Source organism: Athene noctua, chromosome 8 (genome assembly GCF_965140245.1).
Source record: "Athene noctua chromosome 8, bAthNoc1.hap1.1, whole genome shotgun sequence".
Taxonomy (NCBI): Eukaryota; Metazoa; Chordata; class Aves; order Strigiformes; family Strigidae; genus Athene; species Athene noctua.
The window spans coordinates 2,789,411-2,801,535 of NC_134044.1; the positions used below are offsets into that span (position 1 = coordinate 2,789,411).

Sequence of the window (12,125 nt, forward strand, 5' to 3'; positions counted from 1 at the left end):
TACCACACCGAAATGACAGGTTTATCTATCCCCATTTCCTGCCTCCAAAACCCAGGAGAAGGATCCGCAGTTAGCAAAACCTTGCCAGTGCAGTGCCACCCTGTTCCCCACGATCTGCAGCTCACTATGATTTTATGAACTATCTCATCCTCCACTCCAACACCGTTTTTCAAGTCTGAAAATTCCTGCTCTACCTTCTCATTCACCATATGAAAGCTGCTCTGTATCTTTGATCACCTCTCTACACCTTCTCCATTTCCTATATTTCAACCTTAGAGTTGGGGGAGTAAGAACACAGACAGAATCCCCAATGTGGGCACACCACAGAAATGTATAATGGCATAATGATAATTTCTGTTCTTTACTGCTTTCCTAACTATTCCTCTAATATCTAAGCATTCTTCAGGATGCTAACTAACTTCCATGGCTCTCTTACAACCTTAAGATCTCATTCTTAAGCAGCAAAACCTAGGTCAGAGCCTAATTCCTACGTACAGGATGTTAAGATTAAATTATATTTAATCAACACTAAATTTGACTGACATTCTATCATTCAAGTTTACAAGAGCCTTTCAGTACTCTCTGTAACTGGCTTACATGTTTGTTATCCTGAACATCATCTGTAGTCTCACAGCCTAAATGTTCTTGCTTCAAATTATTCCTAAATGATCTAGATAAGGAAAGAAAAGGTGGAAAGAGTACGACTAGTGAAATTTCCAAAGCAGAGCCCTATGACATCTCCTTTTAGAGAAAAATGTTTCAACATTACTGTCTTTTATTTCATACAATTTAACCAATCATTTGTTTATGAGACAGGCATCCCTATTATTTTATAGGTGATTAGTTTCTTTAAGAGGCTCTGGTAAGTATTATTGCCAAAATCCCAGACTGTATCAACCAGATCCCTTTTTCTGACATGCTCTTGACTCCTCCAAAGAAATTTAATAGATTCCCAAGGCGTTACTTCACCTTAAGAGGACTGTGTTGACTCTTTTCCCCACATGGAACTTGTGCATCTGCACTAGCTCTCAGTATAGGAATGAGTTTCTACCTCCACAAACACTAGACAAAAATTTAACTAGGAACTCCTTCAACATAAGGTCACAAAATTGTGGGGGGTGGAGAAGTAGTGCTTGATTTGGAAAAAGAAATCAAACATCCACTTCTTTTTTTGGCACGAGGAACAAACAAATCCAAAAAAAGAAAAAAAATCATCTTTGTGAACAAGGGAGACAAAGAGCCAATCCACCCTCCCTTTTATTGAGGGAGACCTCTTCAGCTGATTTCAATGGAAGCAAGATTGATTCCTGTTTCACCTGCTAGCCAGCTTTGCAAAGCACAGTTTTGTGAAATAAGCAGCTTACATAACTGCATATTTTCAGCACTACATACATAAATGCTTCCTCTATCCTGTATAAGGTATTTTTGGATCTGCTAAAATGCTACTGTGTTCTTCCAGGGCTTTGCATTCTTCTGCTCAGAAATTGCATAATCTGATGCCATAGGAAATAAGTGATGTTGCATAATGATTCTTATATTCACTGCAGGATTTTGATACTACACGTTTCTGTTGCAAAGCAGCCCTTCTCTGAACTGTGTTTCTGAACTGAGATCCTCAGTTTTTGAAGAAAGGATAATCTATCAGTCACCTGCCTTTGGGGGTAGGGGGTGGTAACAAACCAAACACCACCTTGTTACAAGAATTTCACTTCACAAAAATCAGTTTAACTTTGTACACCCATTTGCTGCTTCTGTTTTCCCTCACTCCAGTTGTTCGCGTATCTTGCGCTATGTGCATACATTAAACACCAGAATTTTCGTATACAATGTTCTGACCTCTAACTGACCACTGATACCCTCTATCACAGGCTCATCAGTACTATTGTAAAACATTTAGTTGGTATAAAAGACAGACTAAATGCTGATTAGCCTTTTATACAACTGAATTACTATTGGAATCTGTCTTAGATCAAAATTTAGAAATGACCTTAAGTTACACTCTTCTCTTTCATCCTTCCAGCTGTCTTCATAATATTTATGAAACAACTTTTAAAACCCAATCACAGACTTCAGGCTCTGCTCTATTCCATTTCTCTCTTCATCCTTCGGAATTGTGCACTTTTTTCTTACCTCATTAAAGATCCATGTTATATTACTAAATAACAATAACAGATTAAAGGATTTAAATTCAAATATTTTACAACTACAAAAACCAGGAAAGTCTCAAAGTTAAGTTCACAGATGCCGTACAGCCTCTTTGTTTTTGCCACATGAAGCCTTTAAAATGTTGGAACATCCAGTACTATCAACAAACAGTATCTTGTAATTTTCCCCAGTTACAGAACTGAAACATCATATTTTCCTCCAAGGAGTAGCATTAAGATTAATTAATGTTTGAAAGATCTTTGAGGATGAAGATCAATATCAAAGTGTTATTTTCAGGAATCCAATGAATGAATCAAACTCTCACTTTAATTCATGTGAGGCATCAGACTGGTCTCAGGTAAATTTACTCACACGCTTGTTCTTATTTTTGTAGTAGATATGAATAATTCAATATTTGCAAATCACATTTGACATGTAAAAGCTATACACACAAACTTCTCAGCACTAACAGCTTACATGTTTCATACCTACCATTGAAGTAACTAAACAACTGTTCACAAAAGCACATAAATTACTGGCGTACGCACAATGCTTCGGCCTCTATCAATACTACACTATGCACCAGTGTGCACCTGATGGGAAGGGGACACTTCACTTAAAATCCCGCTGGCAGATCTCTCAGATGAGAAATAACGGTAGCACTAAGTTGTATTTAACAAGTACCATACACAAGCAAAGAGGATTACTCCTCGATAAAGAAGCAAGCACAATGACTTGCTCATGAGCCTCTATTAAGCCTGTATTACTGACACAGCATAAGGGGTTAGAGCAACATCCAAGAGGTGTGATCCTATTCTTAGGGTGCTAGAGCTTTACATGATGGTAACACGATCAAGACAGCACACACAACACACAGTCACGGACTGAAGAACCACAGAGGAGCCTCCTGAGGCCTGACATGACATGTGCCACCTAACACCCTGCAGAGACCTTCCAAAGCAGCACTCAGCCCCCTGGTTCATCTCTACTACATCACTTTTTGGCTACAGACGATAAACTAACGTTTACAAATCTCCTGAGGCACATAAGGATGGTGAAGTTAGATTTGCTGTGTTTCAGCAGAAAAGTCACAGCTGTACAGCTGCATTACTGATTTTGGTGTCCTCCAGAAGGTAACAGAAGGTTGGCGACAGGAAAGGACAAACATCCTAGGAATGAAGAAAATGTCCACACAGAGAGACCTCCATTCCTCAAGCCCACTATGCTGGAAAAACTCCAGCCTCCCACCCACACCCTGCCAGGACTTTCTCCTTCCTTCCCTTACAGCACCTCTCACACTGAGCTAGTGACTGCTCCAGAAGAAACAGCACAAATAACTACAGGTTCACCAGAGGATTATAAAACCTGTGTACTTTACACAGAAAAAACTATTCTTCACCCTGGCCTACACCCAACTGTTGCTAATGCCTTTGAACCCACTCCAACAACCGACTTTACGGTTGAAGTTGTAAACAGGGAAAGAGGACAGAGGTCAAAATGCATGTTGAGTATTTATAGGGGTGGCAGTAAGTAAGTACCACAGTGTTTCTGCTCCCAGCCCACCTCAGTATTTCTGCCACAAATGCCAACTTCATATCACACAGTCCAAAGTGCTATGTGTTTTAGGTGAAATATTTACTCCCCTCTCCCTAAGACATGAGAGTGATTTACTGTAATGTCACAAAAACAGCAGCCTACAAAAGCCTCAGTCCCTGCATGGGACATATTTTCCAAAGAGGGATTAAAATAAATTTTAGAAAGTCCCATAAGCTGGCCAGGGCTTGCTGAAGTGCCAAACTCCTGAGAGCTTCAGCCTCTTCTGAGGCTGCAGAGGTAACATTTGCCTCAATTGACTCATTTTGATTCAGTTATGGCTGAGAAATGCACTGAAAGTTGTAAAAGCTTTAAGTCTGCTGCTGTCTTCCTCCAAAGTCATCTTGGGTGAGAGCTTGGCTAAAATGCTCTATGCACAGCAAGGTTCAGGCACCTTCCTCTGCTTACCCTGGCCCCAAGGACCAGAGCTGAAGAGGAACCTGCACTGATTTTAAATCTGTTCACACGATCAATGACAGGCTTCTTTTATTTTTTATATATAAAAGCTTTATTTTAAAATTCTGCCATTTTGAGAAGTCCTACTATTTGAAAACCACTCCACACATCTCAGCTGCAGAAAGCCTGGAATGGGTACCAGATATGAACAACTCCAGTCTAATCAGTCACCATCTCACATTTGCTGTAAAAAAAAAAAAAAAAAAAGAGGAAATACTGTAAAACCTTTCTTATCCTGCCACTGCTTAGAAAAGAACTGTATTTTAATAACTACTAATTGTGAAACGGCTTCCCTATGAAGAGATTTTCAAATAAATCATTACTCAATTTTCTGATCCACTGGAGATAAGCCACTTACCAAACCTTTACAATAGGAGACAAAAGAGGAAGGTTAAAAATTGCAACCAGAAAAAAAAAAAAACACAACCACACAAACAGTTTTAAACACAAGTTCACACACAGCTGAGAAGCGGTAAGAGTCCCTACCATATATCTGTGATAGAAGTTATTTGCTAATTCCAGTCACAGGGATCAAAATGAATGCCAGCTATAAATTTAACTATCAGACAGCAGGGGACAAAGAGAAATCTGAATGATGGGACCATTCTAAATCAAAAAAAAATCAGACTGGAGGCCCAAAATACAGGAAACAAAACTGGCGTTAAAGCAAAATAAACAAAAAACCTCACTACATCAAAATCATGATTTATTTGTTTTTCACAGCCAAAGTCTGTTACAGAAACAGAGGTTCAAAGGATTCTCTCTCTAGAAACAAAAACCTACATACATTTGGGGACACAACAAAAAACTTTTAAACCAATGACAACTTTAACCTCTGCATTTAAGACATCCCAAGATGTCTGTGGCTACACACACAGCAGTTACTGTGAAAAGTGCCCACATTTGGGTGTCAGACCAGCTGAACCTCTCTCTCATTTCACTCATCCATTTGTTTTTTATTTCAAATGTTTTCATCTTTTCTCCCTTATCAATCAAAATATGTTCCTTCAGTTTCTTCTGTTGAACAGACTGCCTACTGATAAAATCAGTATATCCAAACACGTGGGCCTGATGTCATCTTTCTCTGGATCAACTTAAAATACCCAATTTTTTCATTTACTTGAGAGACATGTGGTTTGACATGATTAAGCTATTGCAGTACCTAAACCACCCCCCCAAAACAAAAATAAAGAGCAGCTCCACTCATTTCATTGGGAGAAAACATGACATCATGCCCCATTCAGGTAAGCAAGAATATGACAAATCTTGCCCCAGTGAACAGTATCATTAGCTGCAATGGTACTCCCAGCTTCCTCATTTATTAGGAAAATGAGGGGTAAAAATCATGTGTTCAGCACAACAGAGACAGTTCAACCTGCTATTTTCAATAATAAAGGAACAAATTCCTTCCCAGCTGATAGAAAGAAAAACACATCTCTTAATCTCAAAAATAAAATTAAATTATTTATACTGTAAAACAACAGAAGAATTGTTTGATAATTCCACAAGGAAAAAAAAAAAATCACAATTGCCTAGAAGGCAAAACAATACCATTCTGCTTCTTTATACTATCTCTAGTAAATCTTATGTCATTCCCTGTATATTCCATATATATCTATTCTCTATTGCCATTCCCTTCCCCTTTAAAAGGGGGGCACAAGAAGATAACGTGCAAAATTGCAACTGAAAAATGTCTAGCACACCGACAAGCAAAAGGACAGGCCAGCTATCAGATTTATATGCAGTGATGGATAAATTAAGGTTTCACATTTCTTCTTCCCCTCTCTCAGCATCATTTTTTCAGCCCTTTCACATCACAAATGCAACATCCATCTGTCCTTCTGAAATAAATGGCGAAAGGGTAACACTGACCATTAAACACACACACACAAACACGCACGCTTCAAAAAAAGACATTTTCATCTCAATACTTACAAGGATTAAGATTTCCTATGTGATGCTCCATTTTCTTGTTTTAAAAAGATGGAAGGCACAAAAAAAAAAAAAAAAAAAAGGAAGTGTTACAAAATAAAAGGAAATTCCACCCACACAATCCTGCAGCCTGCTGCAAAGAAGCACAGAAGCGTGCTGACGTCACAGATTCATGAATGGATGTAAATCGGGCCGTTTCGAGATTCGGCGGTGCTGGCTGGGGCTGCGCACCGCGAGAGGGAGAGGGGAGCAGGGGGGCAGCCAATCCACGCAGGCACCGCCGGCCGCCTTCTGCCAGCAAAAATCTGGGCACCGAGCAGCCTGAGCCCACCGCCAAGCCGCCCCGAAGGGCTGGGAGAGCTGCGCGCCTCTGTGCTACGTATGCACGGCGGGGAGAGGACGCTGAAAACAATTTGTTCATAACTGAAGTGAAGCTGTTGGGTAAAATGGCATCACTGCTGCCATTCCGCGGAGAGGACCGGGCGAGGACATCCTCTAATGCCTTCAAGTCATCGCTCCGGCGAGTTTCTGCCCCTCCATACAGCTTGGATAACAACAGCATATCAAATAACTGCCATCTGTTATAGGAATCAAATGTATTTAGTAATCAGAAAAGGAGTTTATCATCTCTCTGGCTTCTTTCAGGATTACAAACCCTGGGTATTATTATTAAAATAACTAAATATAAGCATGTACTGGAAGGAAGCTGCAGGGAGAACAATAGGAGGCTTGTATTTGATTAGTGATGCAAAAAGCACCAACAAAATAAAAATAGGAGCACTCACAAAATCACGCATTCAGCTCTCATCAAACATTCCCAACAGCAGACAGACAAGCTCACAACGTCAGAAGCATTCAGAAACAAAAACTGGAGCACACACAGTTTCACACTTGCGGCTACGTAACAAACATTGGGCACAACATCCATGTATCACAGCCTACCAGCCATTTTTATTTCATTATGAATTCCATGCCAATTAATATACTTAAGTCTGCGTACTAGATTCAAGGGCACAGGCTGTCATTTCTGTTGCCCAAATAGATGGCAATGTTCTGGTGAATGCACGCAAGAGTGAATATGATTAACTTGGATCTAGACAGTGGAAGAGCATAAGTTTTGCCTTATTTTTGCATCTTTGAAATATGAGGGAAGGAGTGGAGGGATGGGCATAACCAGGAGTTAAGGTCAAGGTCTGAAGAAAAACCTAGGCTGTAAACTCTGCAGTTACACCATCTCAGGGTTTACCAGAATTCATCAATTTGGCCTCTAAAACTTCTTTTAAACAATTTGTGGCCTCCAAATTAAGAGACAATTTCCATATTTTCACTACCCCTTTTCCTAGAAGAGGAAGCAATTACGCCAAAATAGGATGTTCCAAAACTTACTCTGGTGGAGCACACCTTAAGAGAATGTCTGAGAGAATCCCACCTTTCCTTATGGAAACTGGGTAACATCCCAAAATAAACCAGGACGGGATGTAACAACAATGCGGATCTGGGTTAAGAAACGAAGAATTTTGTGCTACTTGATATTGTGTGAGCCAGCACCTCTGCAACTAGTTTGTGTGGAGGGAGAAGGGCTAATACAGCCACACCTACAGAGACAATACTTACCCAAACATGTACTTATATGAGGGGATAGGTAGGTTTTGGCATATGTTAAGACAGTAGTTAATTTTTGGATGCATCTTTGACATAGAGCAAGGAACAGACAGCCAGGGCAGTATACCTAGTTCTTCCTTCCTCCAGTTCTGTTATGCCCAAGACACTGTTTGGGAGTCACTGGACTTCTACATCTGCTTCTCAGCACATCTTTGTTTCTTAATGGTACCATAGCGTATTATTAGATACTATGACTCCACCAAAGAGTTGCAATGGTAGCAATGTATTAGTATGCTCTGAATTCAACAGCAGCCACAGTAAGTTGAGCTTTAATTTTGGACTTCAGTTTCTTGAACCGAGCTTTATAAAGCTGGCCAGAGAAAATTAAAATGAATGCAAATTTCTTGTTACCTACTTTCAAGATCAAAGAAAGCATAAGTTAACTTTTGCTGAAGAAATATATATTCTTTAAGGGCTAAAAGTCATAAAACACAAAGCAAGAGATTTCTATTCAGACAACACCAGCACTGCAGATTAAGCACTACCATATACAAGAATCAGAAGTGAAGGTACCGTGAGAGTCACCTCATCTTCAAAAGGATCATTTTGTGTCACAATTTCAAACCCCGGTTGCATCAGGTTACTTAGGTGTTACCTGCTCCAACTTCCTGCCTTCCCTTCCCTTCCCTTCAGAGCCCAACACTCTGCTTTACAGCCTACATCACCACCATGGTACAAAACCAAGAGCTTCCAGACTTCCCTGGCATTTTCAAAACAGAAACAAAAATGGTAATTTACTCTCTTACCCTAAAGCAAAAAGAAATAAATTCAGGAACTAGAAGGGGGAGCACAGTACCACATGCAAGAAGTGGAAGGAGAAATATTGCTATAGAACAAGAAATATCAGAATAAAAATAGAAAGGAGAATAATTTTCAGAGGTTACCAAGGGTTAATTGCAATGACATTTAAAAAAAATACCCAGCAGGGAAAATAAGTGGGAACAAAACCCCAGAAAGACTCCAGTAGAGAAAAAGAGTTTGCACATATAAGTTAAGCTTTTTCTTCTCCATGGTGACTTGATTCAGTGTACCAACATTCAATTTCATCTATGTCTCAACAGCTCAGGCAAAAATTTTCAAACACAAAGGTCCTGAATTTAATGCAAGATAACTACCTTAACTCATTATGTAAAAGAAAAAACAATCATTGGCCTAAAATTAATGGCTGTTACAAGATTATGTTGGTAGCCAAATAACAACATTAGAAACCAAGATGGTTGTAACCAGTTACATATTTTAATAGAACACATTTCATAGCTCTTTTGATGCATCAGTGGTGAGTAACTAAGTTGATCAGTATTAGAAAGAGAAATTATTTTCCTCCTCATTCACTGGTGAAAGTAGTGAATGCTGTGAAGTATCAGATGCCCAAAGACAGGTAAGTCTAGCTCAGTATTAATGTGAAAATAGAATTCGAAAAACATACTAAGTACAAGGGTAAAATATTAGAAAAACCCCAAAGCTCATAAAGAACCATACAATTGCTAGTGAAGACTTCACAGATAGCAGGATCTCTGAAAGGATATATGAGTAACTAAATAACTAGACCCCTAGGAGACGTATCAGGCAAAACTGGTGGTAATAAGTGCAAAAAGGAAACCTAGAAGTATTTAAAAAAATCTGTTCGCCATATTTGAAAAAGACAAGATAATTAAGTACTTTCAAGCCAATTAGTAACTAATAGGAATGTTATACAGCATCTGCTAGGCATAACATTTCAAGTTGGCACATCTCATCAGTTTGAGCCCAGTCCTAAAATAATCATTTAACAAGTTATCCAATCCTGTGACCTTCAAATTTAATAAACTGGAAAACTACTAAAATTGCAGAAGATGGAGAATAACAATATTATGCCAATATTCAAAAATAGCATACGCTTGCTATTTATAGGCATTGGTAACTTGGTGCTGGTCTTGGACAAAAATCCTAACACAACCCTTGATTGGAAAGGATGGTTCTGCAGCATCGGACCAAAGGCCCGTTCATCCCAGTGTCCTGACACTGACAGTGGACAGTAACAGAAACACAGGGAAGCAGAAAATCAAAGCAAATGCCTAATACTTCTTATGGCAATATTCCACTTAAAAAAGCAGAAAACTAGAAAAGAGGTGGAAGTGACTCAAAGGCTATTTCATAATTATACATCAATGAGGCTGTTTATAAATCTACTCGGTACACAACTGGAGGTAGAAGAGGGGCTCCACTGTGAAAACTTTCTACTTAGATGAGTAAATAGGTGAAGTGAAACTGCAAATGATTTTCTAACAGGAGAAAACCTAGGTAAGTATTTGCATAGATAAGATGGCTAGAGGGACATTTTATTGCCAAATTCTAAAATCTGTGAAATCTTTGATTCACTCTTCTGTAGGCAAACATTCCTCTTCCAAATGTCCTCATCTTCAGCAGTAGGGTGGATGACAGGAAGGAAGGAAGGAAAAAGCCATACTTAAACCACCAGATCTTCAGGCTTTTAATCAGAATCTCCCCAGATCTGAGACTCTGAGAAGTTCTCCCTGCAAAGGCAGGTGAACAGGACTGCAATTTGACAGGACCAGCACCAAAAGCTAGGAGTCAAGAAGTGTGACCAAAGGGAAAAAAGTCATCCAAAGAGAAAAAGCCCAGAAGTGGGACACGTGCAATTCCATGACAACAGGTGAGCTGCAGTTTGAGTCAGGGCCCTAATTACAAGCCCTGTTTTGAAAGGGAGTCTGTTTACAGCAGGACAGCCACAGTGATTTCAGGCCCAGTTCCTGCCCCTCTGCTCTTGTGGCAACTGCTGAGCCACCACAACCCAGAGCCTGTAGCTGGAAGATGAGCCCCACCCCAACTGAAGGGTTGCCTCTGGGGCAGGATAAAGCTATAAGGTGTACACTTTGGTGAACAAGTTGCTGCTACACAGGCAATAGGGCTATCCCTGGAACAAGGCTCAGACTCTCTCAGATGAGAAACATCAGAGCTGCTTCTGCTCACAACACAGCATCATTAGGGCCACCGTGAGATGTTTAGGTCTGTTTAAAAATGAAAGCAGAGAACTGGAGAGGGCTACAAACTCAGATACATAATACCCGGAGAGAAAGCTACCATATTGTTAAGTGTCTACCCAAAACCTATTCAAACAAACTCACAGACATTTGTACCACCACAGTAGTCTTCAAATGAAAGTGCTACCAACTTTGGTAACAAAGTGAGGCTTCTTACAGCAAAACCATCTTCCATCCAGTTGATTTTTTGACTGAGTGTGCTCTTCAAGATATGATGGGTAGTACCTAAGACTATATGATGACTTTCTTTAACCTTGTATTACCTTCAAACAACACTCCAGGAACTTAAAAAAAAAAAAAAAAAAAAGACACTAAAGGCACTAAAAGACATTGACAAGACAAAATGCATTGTCTTCCTTTGTTTAAGCCTGAGGCTGGTACGGATTCTTTTTCAAGGAGTTTCTATGTGGTTTTCCCAGTAAGTCTACTCTTTCTAGATGATCCTGCCTTTTAGGTTCTTCATCATGAGAAAAGTCTGTGAAGTTTTAGAAGAAAGCATGCTACTACAACATTAGGAACATGCACTGATGAGGCTGGGGAAGTTCAAAAGACTACGTCTGCAGATTTTTATCTTCCTGAAGGAAGACAGCCCAGTTCCTCAGACATAAGGAAAAAGCTCTGGAACTCCATCAGGAAAGAAAACATTGCTACATAAGAGACATTAGAGCCCATTTCCTTGCTGCTAAAAAGGCAGTTAATGCAGCAAGTGAACAACAGTCTTCCCAGATTTACCGTTGTCATGGCCAGCTGGCAGGAAACACAGAGGAGACACGTGAAGTAGAACGTGCACAAAGACACCACCCTTGTGTCTGGGGAAGCTGCTAGCTAAGGTCTTCCACCTTGGGGGAACTCTCTGCCACCTGAAACTACATGGACTCAGGCCACATCCTTTCCCTTAGTCAGGGGTATGTGAGGGCACTTACATTTATCTCTTTCCAAGCTGCCCATCTGTTTGTACAAAACGTGTAGGAATTTCACTGTCTTAATACCTCCATCTCTAACATGTGGCTGAAATCAGACAATGGGTTGCAAAATTATCAAGGAGAGGATGAACAAACAGGAAGTCAGCCTGAATACAGATAAGTCAGGAGTAGAGTGAAGAGATGAAAATGTGCTTATTTGCTGTTTTTTTCCTCTGGAAATCATTTGCAGAAAGCCTGAGCAGAGGCCATGTGAGAAAAGCAGATGTATTTGTTCAGGGAAGCAGTCACAAAATAACATTCCTCCCAGAGAACATGTCAAAATGAAGTCTTCCATAACAATAATTAACTCTAATAGAATTGCCAGCAGTGGGAT

General features: G+C 39.9%; 1 protein-coding gene across 1 annotated transcript in view; it reads right to left on the minus strand.

Annotated features, from left to right (window-relative positions):
• The window catches only part of MAP3K13 (mitogen-activated protein kinase kinase kinase 13), an 81,915-nt gene that overhangs the window by 35,916 nt on the left and 33,874 nt on the right, over nucleotides 1–12,125 (minus strand). The window contains exon 4 of the mRNA XM_074912790.1: nucleotides 6,130–6,163. The gene's annotated coding sequence lies outside the window, so the exon portion shown is untranslated. The remainder of the gene's footprint in view (nucleotides 1–6,129; nucleotides 6,164–12,125) is intronic.